At 43.0% G+C, this 23,566-nt stretch overlaps 4 long non-coding RNA genes across 4 annotated transcripts; 2 read left to right on the top strand and 2 right to left on the bottom strand.

Moving 5' to 3' along the window:
* The first annotated feature begins 796 nt into the window (after nucleotides 1–796).
* On the top strand, nucleotides 797–1,944 carry LOC116995102. Its single transcript, XR_004417660.1, has 3 exons — nucleotides 797–1,494; nucleotides 1,593–1,749; nucleotides 1,859–1,944. It is a non-coding gene; the product is annotated as an uncharacterized LOC116995102 (long non-coding RNA).
* Nucleotides 1,536–2,867, bottom strand: LOC116995106. The gene is made up of 2 exons (XR_004417664.1): nucleotides 2,453–2,867; nucleotides 1,536–2,101 (listed from the first exon to the last, which is right to left on the bottom strand). It is a non-coding gene; the product is annotated as an uncharacterized LOC116995106 (long non-coding RNA).
* A 749-nt stretch (nucleotides 2,868–3,616) lies between these two features.
* Nucleotides 3,617–5,578, top strand: LOC116995105. Its single transcript, XR_004417663.1, has 3 exons — nucleotides 3,617–3,718; nucleotides 4,210–4,248; nucleotides 4,991–5,578. It is a non-coding gene; the product is annotated as an uncharacterized LOC116995105 (long non-coding RNA).
* A 5,178-nt stretch (nucleotides 5,579–10,756) lies between these two features.
* On the bottom strand, nucleotides 10,757–23,484 carry LOC116995107. The gene is made up of 6 exons (XR_004417665.2): nucleotides 23,397–23,484; nucleotides 20,419–20,837; nucleotides 18,788–18,939; nucleotides 17,190–17,369; nucleotides 13,090–13,179; nucleotides 10,757–10,999 (listed from the first exon to the last, which is right to left on the bottom strand). It is a non-coding gene; the product is annotated as an uncharacterized LOC116995107 (long non-coding RNA).
* Between the last annotated feature and the right edge of the window lie 82 nt (nucleotides 23,485–23,566).

Here is a 23,566-nt window from a genome sequence, read left to right on the forward strand (position 1 = left end):
GCCGGCGCCCCTCGTGGGATCCCCACACAACACTGCCCTGCACTGCCGGGGGTCCGGCTGTCCCCACATCACACTGAGGGGGCGGACTGGGGGTCGGGGGGTTTAGGATGGGCCCCCTCACTAAGAGGAGCTCCTCCGCAGGCGGGGGCCGGGTGGGTGGGGTTGGGGGGGGTCAATCCCCTGGCGCCGCCCACCCCGGGCTCTCCCCGGACGGGGCCCCGGGGGGAGGCGGAGGGGGGCGTGTCACTCTGAACCGTGAAAACCCGCACGCAAAAAAAATCGCCAGACAAACGAACGGCGTCCCGCCTCTTGTTCCCCCCACCCACCCCTCCCTCCCCCCGGGGCCCCGCCTCTTGTACCCCCCACCCACCCCGGCCCCTCCCATTAACCCCAACCCCATCCCCCCGGACCACCTCCTAGTGAGGGGGCCCCATCCTAAACCCCCCTGGGGACCCCCAGTGTGATGTAGGGAAAGCCGGAGCCCCGGCAGTGTCGGGCAGTGTGTTGGACCGGAATGGGGACACCCGCAGAGCGGCCGGTCCCCGTGTGGGGCTGCAGGGACGGTGGGGGCGCCGGTCCGGCCCTCTGGGCTTTATTATCCGGCACCCCGAGCTGCGGGGGAAAGAGAAAAAGGAGGGGCTGGAAGATGGGAATGGGGGCCAGAGGGGTGGTCGGGGTGGGGGACCCAGGACGTAGGGCAGGGCAGTAGGTATGCAGGGCAGCAGGGAGAGGGGACAGGGGAAGGAGAGGTGGGGGGAGGATTGGGGGGCGGGGTGGGGGCAGGAAGGGGAGTAGGGAATGCTTCTTCTGGGATGCGGTGGGACTTGTTCTCGGAACGCTGCGCGAGCCCAACCCAGGAACTGCTCCCGGTGCCGCGCGGAGCCCAGGGTGCTTAGGTAGGACCCGGGGTCGGTTTTGGGTTTTGTCGGTACCCGCCGGGGGTTCCCAGCGGTGCCGCCTCTTCCCGAGCCGGCAGGGTGCGGAACGCAGGATCGGGACGGGACTGGGGCCGGGATCAGAACCGGGACTGGGCTTACCGCGGGCAGCCGGAGCCGCTCCGGGACGGGCGCTGGGCCGAGCCCGACGCTGCCGCTCCTGCTCCGGCCGCAGCGGGCGTGGGACTCCGGGCACGATCCCTCCTCTGCTGCAGGGAGCCGGGGCTCTGCCGGTAACTGTGCCCGAGAGAATGGCGGCGGAATCTCCTCGTGCGGACGCTGGATCGCCGCTGGAACCGGCTGGGACACCGGGACCGCCGTGCCAGCCCTGGCGCCCTGAATCCCGCCGCTCCCATCCCGCGGTACCGCCTACACCCCGCGGGTGTGCGGAGCCCCCGCAGCCCCCAGCGGAGAGCAGCGCCGAGCTCCCCTTCCCCGGGTCCGCACAGCCGCGGAGCTCCTGCCCGCCGCACCCCTGTGGGACGAGCGGGGCTGGAGCACGGCAGGAGCCGCTCGGCTGGGCACGGTTCCACTCGGGCTGCTTCTTCAGCACCGCCGGGTGAGATACTGCCCCCCTCCCTCACAACAAAAAAAGCTCTGTAATGGTAAGACCTCCTTTATTGAAAGTCAGCTATGAATTTTCATCTTTATTTCCAGGTCACAGGATATATTGGGGTCCAACTGACTGAACCAATCTCTGGGTCACAAGTATGCACCTCGCAAGCATGGGAATCCTTGGAACCAGCAAGGGAACCGCAGCTCCTTCTGTTCTGCTAAAGCTGCTTTACACACCAGCCCCTGCTGTGGCTGTAAGGTAGAACTGGCTGGCAGCCAACATAACAGCACCAATAACTCTGATTTTCCTGTCCTTTCCAGGATTTATCCAGCAGCTGTAAATTTGCTCTTGCAATGTTGTTTTGCAGAGAGAAAAGAGTAGGATGGGTCCTGAGGCTTCCCTTGCTGCATGACCAAAATTCTTCTGGAGAGAGACAGGGGGCATTTGCTGCAGGTGAGTGTTGCTAAAATGGTGGCAGCTGCTGAAGCTGGGGCTGCTTTTGTGGCCCAGAGCTGCAGAGAGGCCTCTCAGCGGCTCCTGCTCACTGCCAGCAAGGTTCCTTGGTGTCTCAGCTGGCAGGGAATGTGGGGCAGGAGGAAACCAGGAGCCCCTGGAAGGCAACCAGCACCTCTTGTCTTTGGGCTCTGTGGTGTCCTGCCTGTGCCAAACACACCCCAGGGATGGGGGCTGGGGTGCCCGTGGCTGCTGGGCCCGGGGCTGCTCTGACCGGGCACCTGGAGGTGCTTCAGCCTGGACAGAGGCCAGGAAGAGCCGAAGAGCACCCCAAGGAACAGCTGGAATTCCCTGGTGATGGCAGCACAGGCTGCCTGCAGAGGGGCTCAGACAGCAATTCCTACTTCTGACCTCCCAGAGCCTGAGGCCATCACCCAGCAGCAGCATTAAAGCCAAGGCAATCTATCCTCACAGATATTAAATCCCAAGCAGCAGCCTGAAGAGATACCTTAATCAAATGTGTGGGATGAAGTTTTGTTTGGATGAAGGTGGTAATTTCTCAGGGAACCAGCTGGAAGTGCAGAAGGGATGGAAAGCTTTTGCAGGTTGGTCCCACTGGAGGTGTGCTGAAGGCAGGGATGTGCACCCCTTTCCTGAGGGAAAAGAACTTGCAGAGGTCACTGCTGAGGCCCTGAAAGGAACTGAACTTCTGCATGGAGAGATGTCCTCCTATGTGCACGGGGCTGCCCTGGAATGGGCTGGGAGCACCTCCAGCCCCTGCCTCCTCCTGCTTGAAAACATCGCCTGGAGCCTGGGCTCAGGGGCATTAAATCAGCTGAATTCCAGGCAACTCTGTCCAGTGCCCCTCAGGGACATGGGTGGGGCTGGGGGATGTGGGTTTTAAACAATAAACTCTTTGGAATATTCACCTGTTCTGATGCTGCTGAGCTTCCTTGGAATCTCTGCCTGTTCCTGGCACAGCTGGGGTTCAAGGGGCAGCTCTGCATGGGAATATCCACACTCCGTATGGCACTGTGAGATTATGGCAGCAGGAATGGAGCAGGGAATTTTGGATTATGGGATAATTCGTGGGAAGTAGAAAAGCTGACAGGGAACCCCAAATCTGGGCACTGCACAAAGAACAATCTGTGTGCTGCCCTGTCAGCTCAAGCCCCTGGGCTGGGAATTTTTGGGAGTCAAATGTATGGAATTATACAAATCATAGCAACTGGGCTGTGATCACCCAGAGGGACAATCCAAGTCCCAGACAATTCCTCCACAATCCACTCTGGTGGAAAACACCCTGTGCCTGCCAGGAGCTCTGACTCTGCTTTTCCTACCAGCTCCTGAGCAGTGTCAGGGCCACCATGAGAGCTTTAAAATCCAGATAAACCCCAAATCCCACACACTGATAAAACCAAATGAAGAATTACACTGTTGTCATCAACAGCTCAAAACTCTGTTATGAATTCTGTGCCAACAATGTAATGGGTTCTCAAGAATTTCATTAATGCTCTTGGTTGCATCTTTATGTATTTTTAATCTCTCCTTTGGCAGCTTGTAAAACTTAACCTGGAATTCAGAGGTCAAGCAGGGTTCACTTTAGATTGACCTTCACCTCTGGTCCTTATTTATGCAAACACAATTTATGCCAGGATGAGTGAACTCTCTTTGAGCCTTTGAATTTACAGCTGTTCCCTGATGTCATTTCCCCTGCCTCACTTCTGTGCAGCTCCTAGCTGGAAAAAACTTGGACAACTTAGAGGGGAGAAAGGTGAGATTTTCAGCTGGATTTTTCTAAAATTCATAATTATACTGAAATGATTTCCAGTTCCCCAGTGAGAAAAGCACAAACTCACAGCCAGTCAGGGCTGACAGTCACTGAGGGAAATCTGACACAGCATTAAAAAGTAACCTTTGCTGCGGGCAGTCATCACCCAAGTTTTTGCAGTGAATGGACCCAAGATCTATAGCTTAACCTAAATTTCTGTCAGTTTTTGGTGGAAAGATACTGGACAGGAAATCATACAACAGACTTTAAAAATTGCACCAAGAGGCCCAGACCAAATGCAATGCAGGCCTGCTTCTGGCAGGTTCCTTGTGGTTTTTTGCACTTTGTGCAAACATAGCTTGTGGCAGAGTGAGTGAACTCCTCACCTCAGCTTTTCCCTCCAAAATATCCCCTCCTCTTTTTCCTGTAGATGAGCTCAGATCCACTCCCTTCACTTCCCTTGTTCATCCAAGTGTCCATTCTGTTCCCCACAGGTCCTGCTGACCCCAGGAGGTCTCTTGGCTGAAGCAAAGGTATTTTTAATGGAAACTTTGCAATAAATAAACAATTTGAAAACACCTCCCCACCACCCCCTTTCCCTCCAACTTTTCACTTGGAGTTATTTTCTGCTGTGCAGACACCTTCACCTTATCCCATTGGGTGTGTCAGGTCAGACCTAGAGCAGCCAGGAAGGCTTTTGCAAAGATGAAACAAAGGGAATAGAGGCATGCACAGAACAGGTAATTCAAGATGCAATACAAAAGGCAGTGCTTCAGGAATAAAATATAGCGTGAAAATATTTCTGGTCCTTCTGCTTTTCAATATACAAACTTTCTGTAACCAATACAACATTAATGGAAGCTTTTTATTCTTTCAGTGTGCTCATCTGAACAGCAGAAATTTTACACCCAGTAAAACTCTTTATGAAAGTTTGGGAGTTTTTCTGTTTTGGAACAGATGCAGAAACTTGCTCCATTGTTTTTAGAGGCACTATGACAAGGCTCAACATTTCTAGTCTGTCAGGCTGCAGGCACTGATCCAGTTACTAAGAAAAGTTCACCCTGTTAATAGACCTAATTTCTAAGCCTTAGCTCACCTTTGACATAGCAGATTAAGTGCTAGCTGGTGCCAGACTATTTGGTGCTGAGCTTTGCTGCTCTTCCCAGCACAAGCACTTATTTTAACTTGTACCACAATGTCTACAGGAGAAAGATTCTTATTGTATGGAATTACAGGCTGATGGTACAGACTGACTCTCTCCACTTTTTTCAACAGGAAAAGAAGTTGACTTCAACTTGCACTGAATCCCATTGCAAGCACTTAGAGGCAGCATTTGACCACAAAAACTTCAACCTCCTACCCTACCCCTGGTATCCCAGCCAAAGAAACATTTCAGAAGAGACAGAATTTCAATTTGCTTTCCTCTTCCTGAGATGGAAACAATTTCATGCAAATCGTTTTAACGTTTTCAAGCTTCAGTGAGGCTAAGAGCCTGCAAGGCTTTGAACATTTTACTGCCCTGCATCCAAATCCATGTTTGTAGTTATTAAAAGGACCCATTTTAACTTGAAAAGTAAGATACTTGCGAATTATATGCTATCTCACTAAAGTGATAAATAAGATGGAAAAAGTAAACCTCTTTTACAGCTCTTGTTTCTAAGTTAAGTAAGATGGAAAAAGGATGAGTTTCTGGTTGAAACTTTAAGACACCTCAAGGCCTCCACTGACTTAATAAGGCCAACTGTTTTCTCATTTCCAATTTCTTTTATTATTTTTTTCTACTTCACTTTGAGCACACAAAATTAATAACTATGTTTTTATCACAGAGAAATAAAGTAGCACTGCTGAAATCTGCAAACACAATTTGCCTTGAAAAGCCTTTTTTTTAAAATAAAAGCTTTAATAAAGATGTATGTATAAGCCTTGCAGCTCTTCAATAAAAGCCTGAGCCTGCATGATGCTACAGACCTCACATTTTTCCTAATATCCAACCTAAACCTCCACTGTTTCTATTTCCTCTTGTTTCTTTTTACTTCAGAAAAGAAACCAACTCTCAGCTGCAGTAAGCAGTGAATATGTTCTAGGAGAAGTATCTCAAAAATAATTTTGGAGCTAGTTATTTATATTTTTTCAAAGTAAATGAATCAATACTGGTAGCAAGAGATTTCTGCTTCAAAAGGGGAGATTTGATAAATGGGAAGTACCAGTTAATAAAATGAACTAGGCTAGTCAACTAGAGAAACTTGGGGATCTGAATGCCTGCTTTCAATTTCTGCAAGTTCATAAAAGACACATAAAAGCTCATAAATTCACAGCAAGTTGATAAAAAGCTTTATAACACAGAGTGCCTGTAAGAGCAAAGAAAACAAGCTGCTGTGCATTCCCAGCAGAGTTTCCCTCCCCCTCTTCCCAAAGCATCCTGCATGGTCCAGCCTCTCAAAGGGACCTCACTGCAGCCCAGCCACCAGCCCAGGCACAAGGATCCCAGCACTAGGAGCAATTCTGGCTTCAGGCCAGAGGAAAAGCTGAAATAAAATTTTGTTCCTCTTGTTTACGGCTTTGATGCGCTCTGCTCATAATGGAGCACCAGAAAATTCAACTTACTTTAGGGTTTTTTAGAAACATCTTATTTGTGTTTGTATTCAAAAGCTGTGCTCAGAGTGATTCACACAGTAATAAAGAAGTAATATTCCTCTGGCAAGTATTACAGCTAATTAGATATTCCAGTGAGCACATTGCTTTAATGAAAGCAGGAACAGTAAGAAAAACAGACAAACAATTTTCCCTGTCTGCTGAACTGTGACAACTGCTTTACTTCCTCTTGACCTTCATTAACAGGGGAAACAGTTTTATCCAACAAGCATTTACAACAAAAAATGCAGGCAGTTCCCAGTTTGTGGAGACCAAAACTTTGAATTTAATTGCAGAGGTTTTTAGATGCCTTTTGGTTAAAAAAAACAAAACAACAACAACAAAAAAGCCCCACCAAAATTAGAAGTTGTGTGCTACAAGACTGTCTCCTGGGGTGACTTTATGATGCCTGTTCTGTTTGTGCTGGATATTAAGTTCTGCACCTTTGGGACAGGTTCTGAGAGTGAAGGAGGAGAGAAGAGGCACAGAGTTTGTTATCAGAGACTGCACTTGCTGCCCCATGTCCCTCACACAGACTGGGCTGTGCTGGGGAGTGCTTTGCCTGTTAAATAAAGTTTTTTCCACTTCTCTCCGAGGAAATAGTTTCCCAAACCATTTAGGGGAGAGGTCGCTTAAATCTGAGAACTCCTTTGGAGGTTTTCTCCCAAATGTGCTCTAAACCAAAACAAAGACACATCCAATTAAGGAATAAGCAGATCAATCATTACCAGAAGAACTGATTCTGTTCTAAGACTAAGCCACACTTAACATCAGTATAAGTAGAAAAATACACAGATTTACAGATGTAGGAGGCCTGGCTGGAGGGATGGAATAGAAACAGCAATTGAAAGGATGGCTCCTTTCATGGATCACTCTGACAAGACAGACAGTTCTACTGCCTTTTACTGTCATTTTTCTCAGGTTGTAGGAAAGCTTATAGGATCAGGGTATATGAAACTGAGACTGAAAATGGATTTTAGTAGCAACCAGCCCAGACAAACGCTGCTGTGTCACAAACAGACACATTTGGGTTCAGGCATAACCAGAAATCTGCAATTCAGTACCTGAATAGGACTTAAAGATAAGGAATTGCTGTTACTGCTTGATTATAAACCTGGAAAAGTTACAGAAAATTTAATTTCTGAGACTCAGGCACACAACATGTTACAACACATCTCCCTGACTTTCTTGTGTCTCAGTCTTACCATTGCTACCAGATAACCAAAAAAGCCAAAGCTGCAGAGCTCTTCAAACTTGGATTTAATCCTCTCTTTTGGCATCTAACATAGAAACTGAGCAAAATGTGTGCTCTTCAGAATGCTGGCAACAGGACAGAAGGCACAAAACCCAAAAAGAATTTCTTGATTCACCAACTACTTAGTATCACTTTTAAGTCCAACAGGTAAAAAGTACTATCAAGAAAATGACAACCACTAAAATACAAAAGCTGGAAACAGAAGCTCTCATACATTACATAAATGTCATAATAAGCAGCCACAGTAATTATAGGCCCTGAAATGTATAGAGAAATTGTTTATAAGAATGACACTATAACTTATTTATTTCCTTAAAACCCAGACTGGATGCAAAGAAATCAGATATTTACAGTTACTGCTGATTACTCTAAGTATTAATGACAAATATTGTCTCAATGCTAACCTTTGTGTTCATAATCTTATTGCTACATAACAAAACTCAAGTATACTCAACTACAGGCCTTAGGAATAAGGGGGGAAAAAAATCATTAAACAGGAAAGAAGCTGCCTTTTATCTGTCTGAACCTATGTCTTTTATCTACCCTGCACTATGCAACAATTAAAAGGCTTGTCTAGTGTCAAATTTTATGAGTACAAAAAGCTTGCTTCTGATTTTGGGGTTTCCACAGCAAAAGCTTACCACCTTGGACATCCACAATACCCAGCTGCCTGCATGGGAGGATGTTTTTGTTGGATTTTTTGGGGGGGGGATTTTTTTTTTAAACACAGTGGGTCAGCACACAGTATAGGAAAGTTACAGCTATTTTTAGAGGGAAAAAAATTAAGAAGAAAAAATATGTATGGTAACCTGCCCTTAAGAGTTTTAAATGGGGCAGTAGATAACAGCAACAGGAAAAAAGAAAGGAACAAAACCTAACAAACAAACAAAAAACCCAAAACTACTGTATGCAGTTCTGGCACTGGCTGCTTTGAATTAAATCAGGGGGAAAGTGTGACAGAAATTTTCATTGTGGGCAGGAACAGAAGGCTGACACCATGATCAAAGCACTGGTTTCATGCCATGCAATATAAACTTTATTTTAACTGTGTTTGTCTATAAAGCTACAAGAAGCAGTGAGTCCAGGGAAGCAAATGGGACTTTAGAGGAGACGAATGCAAGTGGCAGGAGAAGAAAAAGAAGAGGAGCTGCACAGTGACCCAGGGGGAGTGCAGAGATAGGAAAGCCATGCAGCTCATGGGAACTGACTGATGCAATAGCAGGCAAGAGAAAATCTAATTCTAAAGCTATCTCACCCAGCCAGGTGAAAATCTCTTCATATCTGCTCTGGATGCCCCATTGTGAAACTCTCTACACATAAATTTCCTTTGGCTTTTCCAGTTGCAGCTGTGGCAGCTTTCAAAAGTGCTTCTTGTGGGACATAAAACAACAAGAAAAGCCACACACAGCTGTGGGACCGGGCATTGCCTAAAGGAATACCCTACACGAAGGTCATCATATTGCAGTCTGGTATTTAGACTAAATTATCAAGCCCTCAAGACAAAGAAATGTTCTGTACCTAGTCATTAGCAAACTAGATTAATACTTCATCCAGTCTCTTCCGAGCTGCACCTCCCACAGAGCACTGTTGCTTAATAGAAAGCACAGTTAACAAATCATCCTGTTTGCTTTGCTTGCAAGCTTCACCACAGTATGTCATTAAGACCATTAAGTAAAAGGAAAAAAACATCAACAGGAAAACATGATGCTATAATACAGAGTGAAAGCAGCCTGTTTTAAGTGGCAAGGAAAAGGTTTGTGTTCCTAGCCAAACATCCCTGCTCCCAAGGCCCTTCTCAAGTCAACCCTTCCCTGAAATTAAATCTGAATACTTTTGAGGGGGACTCTCCTATGTAAAAGGAAAATGTTTTGAGTGGAAAATATAGGCAGGGCTGTAGCATCATGGATCCAGAGGTCAAGAAAGACTTACTGGCTTCAGCTAGTCAAGGATCATTTTCTTCCTCATCTTCTTTATCTGTCTCCCACACCAATAGTCATCACCTCTGTAAACAGTCGAGAGTTGTGGAGGGTAGTACAGCAAAAGTTGCTATCATCAGAAATGAAAATGCACAGATTTTTCTCTACTCTCGGTGGATCTGATTGCAGCCTGTAAAGATTTGGATGAGAGAAAAAAAAAGTAAAATCACATGATGGCACATACTGAGTTCTTACAGGACTGCTGGAGAAACCTGACATGATTTCAACAGAGAGATGTTAGCATTAGAGATACTATTCAAAAGATGTAAGGAAGACTTAATAAATATTACAAGACTACTTTGTGCCACTGGCTCAAAGAAATATGAATTAGCCAAGAGAGAAGATTTATGATTTGTAGTAATATGTCAAGGATTTAAAAATCCACCAGAAAGATGGGAAAGGAAGGTGTGGGGCGGGGGAAGCAATTTCAGAAGTTTCCATACATTAAAAATCAAAATTCTTCCTTTGTGTGTGTAAGTCCAGGTGACTGTGAATCAAATAACAAGGCTATAGAAGTCAGTGAAATAGCAAATGTGACAATGTATTCTACAGCTAAGGCACAACAGCAGAATAACAGGTGTGGTCACTACTTCAGAACCACATTACAAGGGACTCCCAAAATGACACATCAGTCTCTAACATACCTGACTGTGTGGATGTCTTCCAGCATTTATATCAAAACCCTTGGAAACAGTCAAATATTTTATCTCAGCACAGTTTCTCGTCATCTTCTATGGGTCAAATTAGCAATCAGCTTTGTTTGCAAATCAGCAGCACAGAAAAAATGAATTCCACACATAAACCTAACAAGGGGGAAATAAAAGAGACAGTATAAGAAAGCTTCAATGAAACTGCATCCAGCATTTGGGGACACTAATTATTTATGGAAGAGATAGAGGAGTTTTTTCTCAAGAAGTCAGCAAAATAACATTTGTAGCACTGATAAAACATGAAGAACTGTGTAATCTTCCTTCAACCTGCTGGAGTATAAAAGAACAACATTTTCAAAAATCATTAGAACTTCAGAAGTGGATAGGAGACTTGTGATTTTTTTCCCCCCAATTGGTGCAAGATGTTAATAGCAAAATGGAAGTCCTATGAAGTTTCTGCCTCCACTACCAAGACAAAAATCATACAAGGAAAAACATCAGAGAGCTTTATGATGCCAACCCACAGCAGCAGCTCAGCAGAGACAAATTCTTCTCAGGCCTTCCAGAACACACAGCTGAGATCTCCCATTCAGGTGCATCTTCTGACTGCCAAGGAGATCAGCAAGACACTGAGCAAATCTGAATATTCAGATCATGTGCAGTAGATCTATCCTGCTTATTCCTTATGCTTTAGTATTTTGGTCTGTGGTATTTTTTCAATTTTTTTCAAGCAAATGGCTTCTCTTTCACACAATATTTAACTTTGGAATTCCTAGAGTGAAAGGGAGAAAGACAATCACTCTTTTAATAACAAAAATCTGTTTTTAAGATGAATGTTCAAAGCCCAACAGCCATGAACTTCTGTTATTCAGAGAGGACACAAAGTACCTGCACAGGTAATGGGGTTTGCCTTCAACATCTCAAGTTTTCTTCTTGTTTTTTAAGAAAACATCTCAGTGGGTACAAGTATTACTTCTACTGGGGTTAAAAAAACCCAATTTGTGTGACACTTAGAAATAAACATGCCAAATGTCCTTAGTTAAAGGCACGACAAAGAGTTTATCTTCATGAAGTTATAAAATATGTTTCATTCTAGAAAGCAAATTCAGTGTAAAAATTCAGCAAAAATCAAAGCCTGTGTTGTTTTTATGTGAGTTATTTAGTTAGGACAGCATCTATAAAGGACATGAGAATTGATCCTGACTCTGAAGTGAAAACTTCCATCTGCTCTGCATTAGGATCTTACCACCCAGTCTTTCTGAAGTTACATTTTCCTTAGCAAATCCAGTGCCAAAGGATTTTTCTCTCTCCCTGCTCTAATCCAGTTTACTTCCTCCCTGTCAAATCTGTCAAGCAGTGAATGGTTGGGACATTTCTATGCATGTTTTAATTCAGCTGGTTATGGCAACTGAACTGACACCTACCCACTTTGGGGCTACTCCCTTCTTGAGAGAGCTGCTGGGGAAAAAAAATAAAAAATTACTTTGTTCAAAAGCTGTCCTCACATCAACTCTGAATTAGCAGCTCTTCCTCCCTGCCTGGCATCAATTGTTCAATTGGTTTTGTTTCTCTTTGGTATTTTTCAGAAATAAAGGCTACTTTGGTAACACAAGCCATGCTTTCCCATGTCTCCTCCAGTTTAATTCCACTTGGACTCCACCTTTCTGAGCACAGCTGGCTGTGTATGGGATGTTTCAGATCAGGACTTGCTGCAGTATAATCCCTCAAACTTTATGAAAAATACCACACCCATCACATCACAGCTTTTATTTAAAGCCAAATGTATCACTGAACACAGACCAGACAGCAAAACTCCAATGAGAGGTTTCCAAATTAGCAGTGACTTGAGATAGTTCAGCCTATTTTTACATTTAGGGAAAAGGAAGTGAAACCTAATGTATTTTTTTTTTCCTTCTTTTTAGAGTATTCATTCTCTCCAAAGTTTTCCTAGGGAAAAGTAAAATTGCACCAGTGGGTTGGCACATTGTGGACATCAACACAGGTACTGTGCTATAACTGAGGAGCATGGTTTTGTGCACTAAGAAGTGTAAGGCAGAGAGAGAATCCTGAAGGACCAAAATTCAACAGGATTGGGCTGGTTTGAACCATCCTGGACGCTACAGTCCATGAATAAGTGAAATTTCTGGGCATGTTCCAATGCATACTCAACACAGTGGAAATCTTTGCCCTGATTTTCACAGGGTTTCAGTCAGGTCCAGGGAAAACTAAAACTCAACCTCAGATAAACCTTAAGCAAATGCAATGTAGGTGTTTAGGAGCTGCTGTTTCAGCTTCAGCTACCCATGAATCTGTTTTTCAGTAAGTATCTCAGAGAACATCTAGATTCTTAAGTTGAACAAAAATGAAAGTTTTGAAAAATATTATTGTAGTTCTGATGAGAAACCCCCTTAAGTCCTTTTTTTTTTTTTCAATTTTGTGAAGACTTGAGTATCCTGATACAGCGAAATTCATAGGCTTGTTGTATGTCAGGAACACAAGGATTTCAACTTCTCTTTATAAGGAGGTAATAGTTCACTTAAAAATAGCCAGAAAAGCATTCTGTAGTCAGAAAAGACAAAATCTTCCTTTCTCTCTCTCCCTGCCTGTGTCCAAAAATAAATCAGGAATTTTGTTCTCCTCTATACTCAGTTATTTTCTACAGAAAGAATAATAATATATCAATTTAAGATGATGCCTTCTTGAGTGAGATTTTGACAAAAGCTCTGATCTGAATTTGCAAAGAACTGCAAAAAGATAATGCCTGGATGATTTTCACCGAAAGAGCATAAAATGTTATCAAAAAATGTTGAATTTTATCCCCTGTGGATTGAATTTCAAAACCACACTGGGGAATACACTTACCTCTGCTTGGTCAGGTCACTGTGGTAATCTTCTCCCAGATTTAACTGGAAGCTCACAGTGGGGGTGACTCAATGTCATCCTAATCTGAAGCTGGTGAAAAGATTTCAGGTTCTTAGGGCTTTCAGTACAACGTTTTCATAAACAATGAAAGCTATTTTTAAAAAAAACCCAAAAAAACCCCCCCACAAAAAACCCACCCACCAAAAAAAAAAAAAAAATAAAAAAGAGAAGAGAAGAGAGGAAGAGGAAGGAGAGGAACAAAAAAAAAGAGTTTAACAATCCACACTGCTACAAGCTGACTGCAGCTGCCATTAAGAACTCCAGGACTCCAGTGGCAGCAGCACCTGCTTTTCCATGAAGTTGTCCCTCCCATCTATAAAAAAATCCCTTCACAAACACAAATGCACATGAAACATGCCTTGCATTTTTAAATGGTAAATTCATTGCAGGAATGCTACTTGAAGTACCAGAAACCGTACAGATTTCATAAATTGTTGTGATAAGAGATTTGTTGCTTAATTAAGTCCCTTGGAGGCAGCATGCTTGGAATGGATTGCAAATTAAGACCTTTATTTTCCACTGCCTTTCTTCAGGAATCCCTCACAGATCTAGTTTTTAATTTTAAAATTCTTAGTTATCCCTGTAACTAATTCCACTTCTGATGGATGTCAAATTGCCAAATTCGGATGAACCTCTATCAGTTTCTTTAGTAGAGTAAGTTTTTAATGAAAAAATGAAAGAATGAAAGACATCACCAAAAAGGACTAAAATTAATGGGGTTTTTTGTACTCTTAGCAAAGCTCTCTTTCAATTCTCATGCCCTAGGATACCTGGAAAATAAAATTAACACTACAGCCAGATTTCTAAAAGTGTCAGGTGATAATAAAGAATGCAATGACAATATTTGGAAACAATAAATTGTCCTAGGTATGGAGAATATTACCCAAGTGTGCAGAGAATCCCTTTGGCTTCCATCTTACCACTCCAAGCTTAATAAAATATTACTTACTGCACTGTTGAAATAATTGCACATTGAACTTCTCCACTCAGGCCAGGCTTAAAATTCTGGCCTGGAGCAGCATCCCACCACCCCACAGACCATGCCAGGTCTGTGTGTGCCACCACCCCCTTGCTCAGGGTGGGGATCCTCCCACATCCATGCATGTAAATCAGTCTAAGGGCACTGTTCCATCATTCATCAGGTGTAGCTGGGCTGTGCCAAGTATTTTTTTATGTATTTTTTTGATTAGTTAACAAGGACGCCTGCAAAAGAATTGCCAGATCCTGAGGCCTCCATCACTTAATGGATTGCAATAATTAGTGTTTGCTCTGCCCCATGGCATGCCTTGCCCTGCCTGCCCCTGTGAGGAACTGAACATTTTTACAGCTGGGAGCCCTCACCTTTCCCTCCCAAGGAAGGGCCACCCTGCACAAAGAGCAGGCAGCTACTCACACACCTCTCTCTAAATTACTAAAATATAATTATCACTGCTGTACAGCACAGCTGCAGATGGGTACATAATGGGCCCCAAGCCCTCAATCTTTCATTTGTGAAGAGTGGTTCTTTCTTCCCTACCCAATTATTGAATGATGCTGTGTTCTTCTTTGCAGGTCTAAACCTTCCAATTCTTGGAATCAAAGAAAACAACAAGATTATCATTATGATGTTACTACAATACTATTCTAATAATATTCTCAAATTTATAATTAATTATTTTCATCTTAGAAAACGGCGTCCTCAGACTTACAGTAGTTTCACGAATACAAGCTGCACCATTTTGACTAAAATTTTTCTCCCACACCGGAAATGCGGCTTATACTCAGGAGCGGCCAATAATTTCTGTCATTTACAACCTCAGAAGTGCCAGGCAGAGTGCTGAGCCGAGCACCTGCCAGTAAAAGCCGGCATTTCGTGATTGTTACAAATTGTTACTCTGTTGTGCCACGGGTGGAGCCTGGCTCCCTGCAGGCAGCACGGGGGGCGGGGAGAGAGGCGGGAGAGCTCTCTTCCCTCCTCTGCTGCAGCCCGGGGGAGAGATGGAGGGGACCCCGTGCCGCCATTGCCGCAGCTCGGGGAGGCGGCAGGGGCCCCGTGCCGCCATCACCGTGGCTCAGGGAGGAGGCGGGGGACTCTTCCCCACCTGCCTCCGCCGCCGCGGGAGCGGGGGGGGCTCCGTCCCTGCCTGCCACCACAGTACAATGCTGGGCCAGGGTGAGCGAGCCCAGAGGCGGCGGCCGGCCCCGAGTGGCCCCAGTGAGCTGGGCCACCTGGCCCCATCAGCAGCCCCTAGCGGGCCGAGCCTGCACAGCCTTAGCTGAGCCAGTAAACCCCGCCCTGCCGCGGCTCTGTTACTATTTGGCAACTTTGTTGCACCCGGGTCCTCGCTGCGAACGACAGAGCGGCTTCTACTCAGGTGCAGCTTATTTATGGACAAAGAACGAAATGTTTGCCAACACCCAGAGATGCGGCTTATAGTCCGTGCGGCTTGTATTCGTGAAATTACTGTAATCAGAATTATTAAAATCTCCAATTACACTATATAAGCAATTGATTTCAAAACTCCTGACCAAAAGACTTGCGATGGGTAGGTATCAGAGGCAAGATGAAATTTTCCTGTTTTCAGCAGGATCAGGACAAACCTCAAGGAAGTTTTTCTGTTCTCTCCAGTATCATCATCATCTGCAGCCACAGAAAACACGAGGCTCTGTGCTGGGCCCTGGCACAAGCAGAATTTTGTCTCTTGACATCCTTGGTTGATTTTTAGTTCTTTTGGTCGATTACCTTTTGGTTGTTTTTTCCCCCCATCAACCCAAAGATGAGATATAAGCAGGTCAATGCAAAAGAAGTTTTTGTTACAGTCAGAAAACTAATGAGACTTGCTCAAAAGGACCCCACAAAGAACTTTGACCAAAAACAGAGACCTAGATTTAAGTGCCCATCCATTCCTATATAGAGGACAATCATGTAAATCCTACCAGTCTGAAAGGCTGAATATTGTAACCCAGCCCTTTCACAGCTGGTATGGAGACTAAAACCAAACCAAACCAAAATGAACAAAAATAAACCAACTGGAAAAAAATCCTTGTTATGAAACATGGAAAGTTAGACAACTTTTAATACCACACACTAAAAACTTTCTCACCCCTCTCTTTGATGACTCAGGTTTTAGCAAGGCATCACCTTGACAGGTATTTTAAGTTTGAGGGATTCTGTCCCTGATAATGCTGCTCTAATTGAGTGGTGGTGAAGCATTTGTTTTGATTTGCAGAACAGAATGGCTTTCTTTGAAAGCAGAAAAGCTTTATCACAGAAAACTACACCTTGAAAGCAGTTTTTCCACCTAAACATTGCTGTCACACTTTCTCCCATTGAAGACCTCTGCTAAATCAGTGAAAATAAATAAAGTGAAATCATAATAATGTCTCAGATATTTAATTCTGTTATTCTAGATACTGCTGAAATAATGTGAAAATAAAATGTGTAACAAAAGCCATGTAGTTTGTCATTTACCTCCCCTGTTTCCATGATATGAAAGAAACCAGTTTAAGCTGGAAGCAAGAATTCCATCAGAAACCATTAGGCAGAAGAAATGCCCAGATTAAAATCAAGGAGAAAGCAGAAAAAGAGAAATGATAAAGAGGAAAGCACACTATTAGGGAAAGAGAGAAGATGACAAGAGAACAAATTGCACAAGGCTAGAGAGAATTCCTGAGCACTGGGCTCAGATAGTGAAGAATAAAACACTTCTGCAAATTAAATGGCAACAGCCCTAATTGCAGTAATAAATGCTTTTATCTCCTTTATTGTTACAATGACGTTTCTAGTGAGCATCTTGGTGCTGGTGAAGCATTGCTACAAGTTACCAGAGAAGCAAAATACACCAGGAGAATGAAATAATTCTGCTTCTTGTAAGCAAGGTGGGGATTCTTCACCCTCTGCAGGTCCAGGAAGATATAAAGAAGGTAGAAATATACCCATAAAGTATAAATAATTATATCAAGTAAAAATAATTATGAGCCTTCTTAAGACAAAGTTCTTTTCTTCCCTACTTGGAAATAGTAGAAGGAAGGGGTTTTAAATGACCAAACCCTAGTCTCACCTCAACATGATGCCCTTGTACTCCACTATATATTGTATTTTTTCTTGACATGCTACTTCAGACTCTTTGTCCTTCTCTGCATGACACACTTTTGACCATGACAGAAAGAACAGCAGCCATCATACAATTCCTTGTAGAAACAAAAGGCTTTCAGGTAAAGCATACCTCTTCCCAATGTCACTTGGGAAAAGAAAACAAGAAGAAAAAAAAAAAAAGGAGCCAATTTTTAAAGTTAATATATATCGATTTTATCATGTAATGAAAGTTCACTGTGTTAAAATCATCTAACCTAACACACTATCAGAAAATACCAATATAAATAGATATAAGAAATTAAATAAATGGACTTTGAACTTTATTTCCTCAAAAAAAGAGTAATCCTTTAAAATATTAAAAGAGGAAAACGTTTGACAGTGCCTGAGGAAAAAAAAAAAAGGAAAATAAATAACACTGTATTTAAGATGAAAGCAAGTTTGATGGATTTGGTAAAGCCAGTTCTGTATTCCTGTGCACCCTTATCTGATACAGCTGCTCATGTCCCACTGCAGCAAATACAAACAAAGCCAGCAACTGATGATTAAAATTTGTGATGAAAAGACACATTGGACTAGTTTCTGTTTCCAGGGAAAGACTCTATCCCACTTTTCCTGATGACTTCAATGTGAATTTGGAGCAGACAACTGCTTTCAATTGCTTTTGAAACCTCCATGGATGTCAATAAGAAAACAATGTCAGCAAAAGATCTACAATAAAATGAGATGAGCTTTAAGAGCAACTGTGCTTTTGGTCATTTACTTTTAAAGTACTTTGTTGCTTCCAGTGGGACTCAGATGAAAAACACATTTACATTTAAGAGTGTGGCTTCCCTATTTTTCTTGCCTCTCTCCTTTCTGGATCCTTCATCTCTCATGTCCAATTTCACACCCTGCACCTCCTACACAGAAGCACTCCTAAGTCTTCCTCACCAGTTACAATTCCATTTCCCTTCCAATTTACTAAAGATCAGCAATAAATTGGTTCCCCTAAAGCATTGCTATCAGGCTATTTTTATTTTTTCTTTATTTTTATTTTGATTTTATTTATTTATTTATTTATTTATTTTTAGAAAGGAATATGCACTAGGTCTGAACATCGCAATTTAATTTTCACAAGCAAAAGACCTACAAGTATAATACTCTCTTATCTATTAAAAGTCCACAGCTGACATCCAGGTAATGCTAATATTCTGTGGGGGTCACATAAATACATTAGGAAGGTTGGAACATAGCTCCAGCCTTAAGATCAAGAACAAATTATGCCAAAATTGAAGGATGAATGGCAGTGCACCCTGCCCACAATCTACGGAAATGTGGGGCTTGACATCTTCATTGTTTTATAACAGCAGACAGTTTTTCAAGCTTTCTTATACTTCTAACAGGGAAAAGCAGGAAAATTCGAAAAAACATATTTTTTCCTCTTTTTACTTAAAACACAGTAAGTTGGCTGTTTTTCCTAGAGGAATTTAAAAGGTGCATTCTTTGTAACAGGATGGTTAGCATAGTCCAGCTTTGTTAATAATTTGATTTTCTGAATAAAAGAAAATAAAATTGTCACCTTACCTGCCCTGAACTGGTTTCAGCAAGTGGTTGTCTTCCCTTGTCAAAGAAGGTTGTAAAATTCCATTTGGAAACTGCTCTGCAGACAGTTACAGCACCCCTCCTTTTTACCCACATGCACCAACCCATACTGAAAACTGCTGTAAGATACAAGTCTGTAGATAAACGAAAAAAAAAAAAAAATTGAACTTGGAGTGTAAAGAAACAAACAATTCGGTTTAGATAAATGTAGCTACTCACCATTTCTATATGTGTGAGTCAGCCCAGGCAGCTGGGACAGGCAACCTCAGAACTAAAACACAACAACTCAGAACTAAAACACTTCACCCAGCAGGGGATGCCCAAAGCAGCACCTGGGCAGAGGCACAAGACAAAAAGGCAAGGCACTGCTAAGCTCTGTCATTGCTGGAGGATCACTGGCCTGCTGTTCACACAGGTTTATCAAGAGTTATTCCCAGCTGCAGGAATAACCTGCATGTTTACAATCACCAGTATTCTGCTTTTAACTCACCCCTCCCAACATTAATATACCTCCTTCTTGACACAAGAGCATCTATTTTAATAAAATGGATTTTATAAAAAGTTAAATTAATAAACTACATAAAAGACTGGCAATTGCCTTGTAACAGCAATGACAACAGTGAGCCATCCTATGAAAACCACCCTATTTAAAAATCAACTATTCCCAGTTACTAAATGTAAATATCTTCTCAGGTAGTTTGTTGGACACCACCCTGTTTGCTCATGCTCAGAAACAAGGGCCTCTATCAACATTTCAGAGTGCAAAAAGAGCTGGATTGCTGCCAGGCCAGTACATTTCCTCATTCATCACCACTTTCCTACACTCTTCTCCACAAGCAGCCACCCCTGCCTCCTTTGCATGGCTAATCTCAGGTGATCTAAGCTGTCAAGGTTCTTATCTAGATCAAAGCTGTTGTCTCAGCTCTTTTTTAAAAAAAACTGCAATGGAAGGGCTCCAAAATTCAGAGGAGGAGAGGAAGAGGTGAAAGTAAAAATCCTATTATTATTTTAATAATAATAATAATAGGAATAAGCAGCAATCAGACTTCACAACTAGTGGACTGGAGAAAGCCCTTACAGGATTTAACTCAAGGCTCTTCTGAACACAGTTAAAGCATGTGCTTATGGATGTGGAAAAATGAGTGTTAGGCTCATCACTGTCAAAGGCGTTAATGAAAGCAGGTTTTAACATAAATTTGTTAAGATGTAATTTAACAGAGTTCAGCGGCAAGACTGACTGCATTACTTACTGCACAGGTGAAGCAGATAAAGGAAAATTGGATTAGAATCTGCTCAGAAAATTTCTGAACATGGAGACCAGAGATGCAAAAAAGTAAAGGTGCAAAGGGTAATGGTGCAAAAGAGTAAGGTGCAAAAGGGCTTAGCATCACTTAATCATTGACTAATTTAATATTTATAAAGTGATTCAATAGGATTTATTACAATTACCAGAGTGACCTCACAGCACCATTCAAGATAGCATCATTGCTATTGTACTTGAGAGGGCGTTTGAAACAATTCACATGAATGCACACACAGACACAGAGATATCTATATCTGTCTGTACAAAGGTACCTGGAAAAAATTCCCCTTGAGTGCACTGAAATACTCACACTGGATGTCTTTGCATCTTTCAATGGGTGGAGGAATGTGTCTCTTAGGACAGACTGAGGGAGATAAGGGTCTGGGGACAAGAAGGTTCAAGGAGGGTGTGGTCAGTGTGCATCAACACCTGAAGGGAAGGTGCAAAGAGGACAGAGCTCTGTTCAGCGGTGCCCAGTGCCAGGACGAGAGAAAAAGGGAACAAAGCGAGACAGAGGAAGGTCCCTCTGCCATTACAAAACACTTCTCCACCGCAGTTTGCCCAGAGATGTTGTGCTGTCTCCCATCTGAACACAGCTTGCTCAAGAAGGGAAGGGGTTCAGGATGAATTTCAGATGTCCCTTCCCATCTCACCACTCTGTGATTCTGTGCTGTGTCTCAATCTTCACCCATTGCAGATCCTGGAAAGATGCCCAGTGTGCCTTTAGACCTACAGGGAAAAAAACCCCAAGTTTTACTAAAACATAAATAGCAATACTTACCTTCTTAACAGTTAAAAAAATCACATTTGTAGTTTCACTGTTGTTGCAGTCAATACATTGCAATGTTTTGTCAGCTATGAAGGAGCAGACACTTAGGTCCTGCATTAGTTCAGGAAAATAATGCACATTGTTTCCCCAAGAACCCACTAACAGCTGGGTTGACCCAAGCTGGGACTTTCTACCTAGAAACTTTCATCTCTGAAGGCTGGACCTGATGGTCTTGGAGATCTTTTCCAACCTTAATAGTTCTATGACTCTGCCTAGACAAAACACTCCCAATAGCATTGGACTGTGCACATGAGAGATTTGCATTTTTGCATTTCAGCAAAATCTGATCAAGAAGGAGCACCATTACCCTCTAGCAAAATTCATGGGCATGATAACAAGGCTATGGACAAGTCACCACCTGTACCTGCAGGCTCTGATTCATGAAGCAGCACAGCAATGTGCCCAAGGCTCTGCAGGGAGTGAAATCACCATGACTCAGCTAAAAAGTCCAGGTGAATGGGCCCCAGCCACCACCCATATTACATTCAGCAAAACAACAGCAGTTAAAAATAATTAATGCCTTTTAAACCCTCATAAATTTTTTTTTACATGGCTTTGAATGATGAATTTCCTTCCTCCATGCAGATAAAGAAATCACAACAAAAATGCTTGAACAGAAAAGCCTGTACACATGACAGAGTCCTTCCAACAGTTCTCCTCTGCCAGCACATGCTGGGGCTGAATTGCCAAAATCTGTCCCTGCTCCTCCCTGGTCTGTGGAAAGTTCACTCCAAAATCATTAATGTCTTCAAATAAAGATTTACAGGGAGGAAAATTGTTGATGGCTTTGTTAAACAAATGGATTAAAAAAAAAAAAAAAAAGGCAATTATGAGTGGTTTATAGCTTCCAGGCCAAGATTTGTAGCAATTAAAGGTAAATTTAATGGCTCAATCTCAGCATTTCCTAGTCTATTCTCTACATAATTTTAGTCAGATCCTATTGCTGTAGCACCCAAGCAACTCTAATAAAAAAATTAAGTAATGTGGATATGACACAGGCTTGGTATAAAATCTTCTCAGTGTTATTGGAGATTAGTGTAAGAAGAACAGTGTAGCCCTTTCTGGTCTTAAAAACAATGTACCATTACTAAATTTATAAAACCTCAACAGACTTTTCTCTCTCTCTTTTTTTTTTTAGGTCTTTCTCTCTTTTCTGTCAAATTAATCACATCTCTCACAGTAGTTTTGTCTTTTGCTTTTTTTGGTTGGGGGTGTTTGATCTCTATTTTCTCATATTTGTTTTCGATAGAAGACACCTCCTCTAACTGCTCTAGTTTGACCATACTGGAGTTATCAGCCACTTTGAAAAAATTGATTCCCTGCTTCTCTGTCTCTACTGCATTTCAATTTGGGTTTTTTTCCCCATTCTGGAATGTGTGATGACATCCAAGGCAAGGGAAAGATAACAACAAAGCTTGGTTAAGCCAATGGCTTAGAAACCAGGCCAAGGAAAGCAGGAAGAGGTTTTGTTTATGTTTAAACCCAGAACATGCATTTACTAGCCAACCGAAAATACTGTCCCATAAAAGCAGTTTAAATAATGCAAATGCACATAAATTTTAACAAAACACATCAACCACAGTTAGTGGCTCAATAATTCATGGCTGCTTCTATAGCTGGATAGGCTAACATTAAAAGTCTAAGCATAAAATATTTAACTCTTGCTTACCCTGTACAAGTTACAAGATGACACCAGTGGAACTTCCACAGCATTTAAATTGCTGGTCAGGGATCAGCACTGAGCAAGAATGAGTTTATAGCAATACAAGGAGAAGAAAAAAAGTAGACTCAAGCAGCAAAGCATCCCTACTGTGACAACTAAACACAAAGTCTCTGTGACATGTAAGATGCCTAAGGTAGGTGCTGAACTCACATCAGCTTCATGGTGTGAAGCATCTTTTCTTCCAGACAGCCGCCAGCTAAGCAGCCCAGTCCCTCCAGGCTCTGCCTCTTGATTTCTGGAGCACTGCACTCTGTAAGAGCCTCCTGCCACCTTTAAATGTCATTTCTCACCCTATGCAAAAAGCAGGGGGGTTATTTGGACTAAAGAGGGGGTATTTGGACTAAAGCACTCCGTGTCAACAAGCTGTGATCACAAATCCCTTGTGCAGCACCTGACACTTTCCAGTGCTGGCTGAAATTTTAACTGGAGGCCAGGGAAGAGATTCCCTCACACAGACTGATGCTCCAGCAGGGAACCTATCCCTCTGCAAAGACAGGAAACACAGAAATGAGCCAAAAGGTGAGGCCACATTCCTTTTAATGAATTCCTCTGTGAACAAAATTCAGAGAGTGAGAAAATCCTCTAATGGACACCCATCTCCTCAGACAGAAATCCTCAGAAATTCTGAGGCTCTCTCAGCTGTACTACCATGGAATGATTAGGATTGGGAAAAACACCAAAGCTGTGGGTCCAGGCGGTCCCCACCAGCCCATGTCCCCAAGTGCCACATCCATACCCCTTCCTGGAGATTCCAGCACTGCTGAGCCCTTCTCTCTCGGTTGACTCCTCTCCCAACAAACAGCAAATCCTCAGCCAGGCTTCAGTGCCATTTAGATCCATTCCGCATCCTCTCCGTGCCCTCGAGCATCCCCGTGCGCGTCGCCGGTGACGAGCGGGGATGGAGGA

Source organism: Catharus ustulatus, chromosome 4 (genome assembly GCF_009819885.2).
Source record: "Catharus ustulatus isolate bCatUst1 chromosome 4, bCatUst1.pri.v2, whole genome shotgun sequence".
Classification (NCBI taxonomy): domain Eukaryota; kingdom Metazoa; phylum Chordata; class Aves; order Passeriformes; family Turdidae; genus Catharus; species Catharus ustulatus.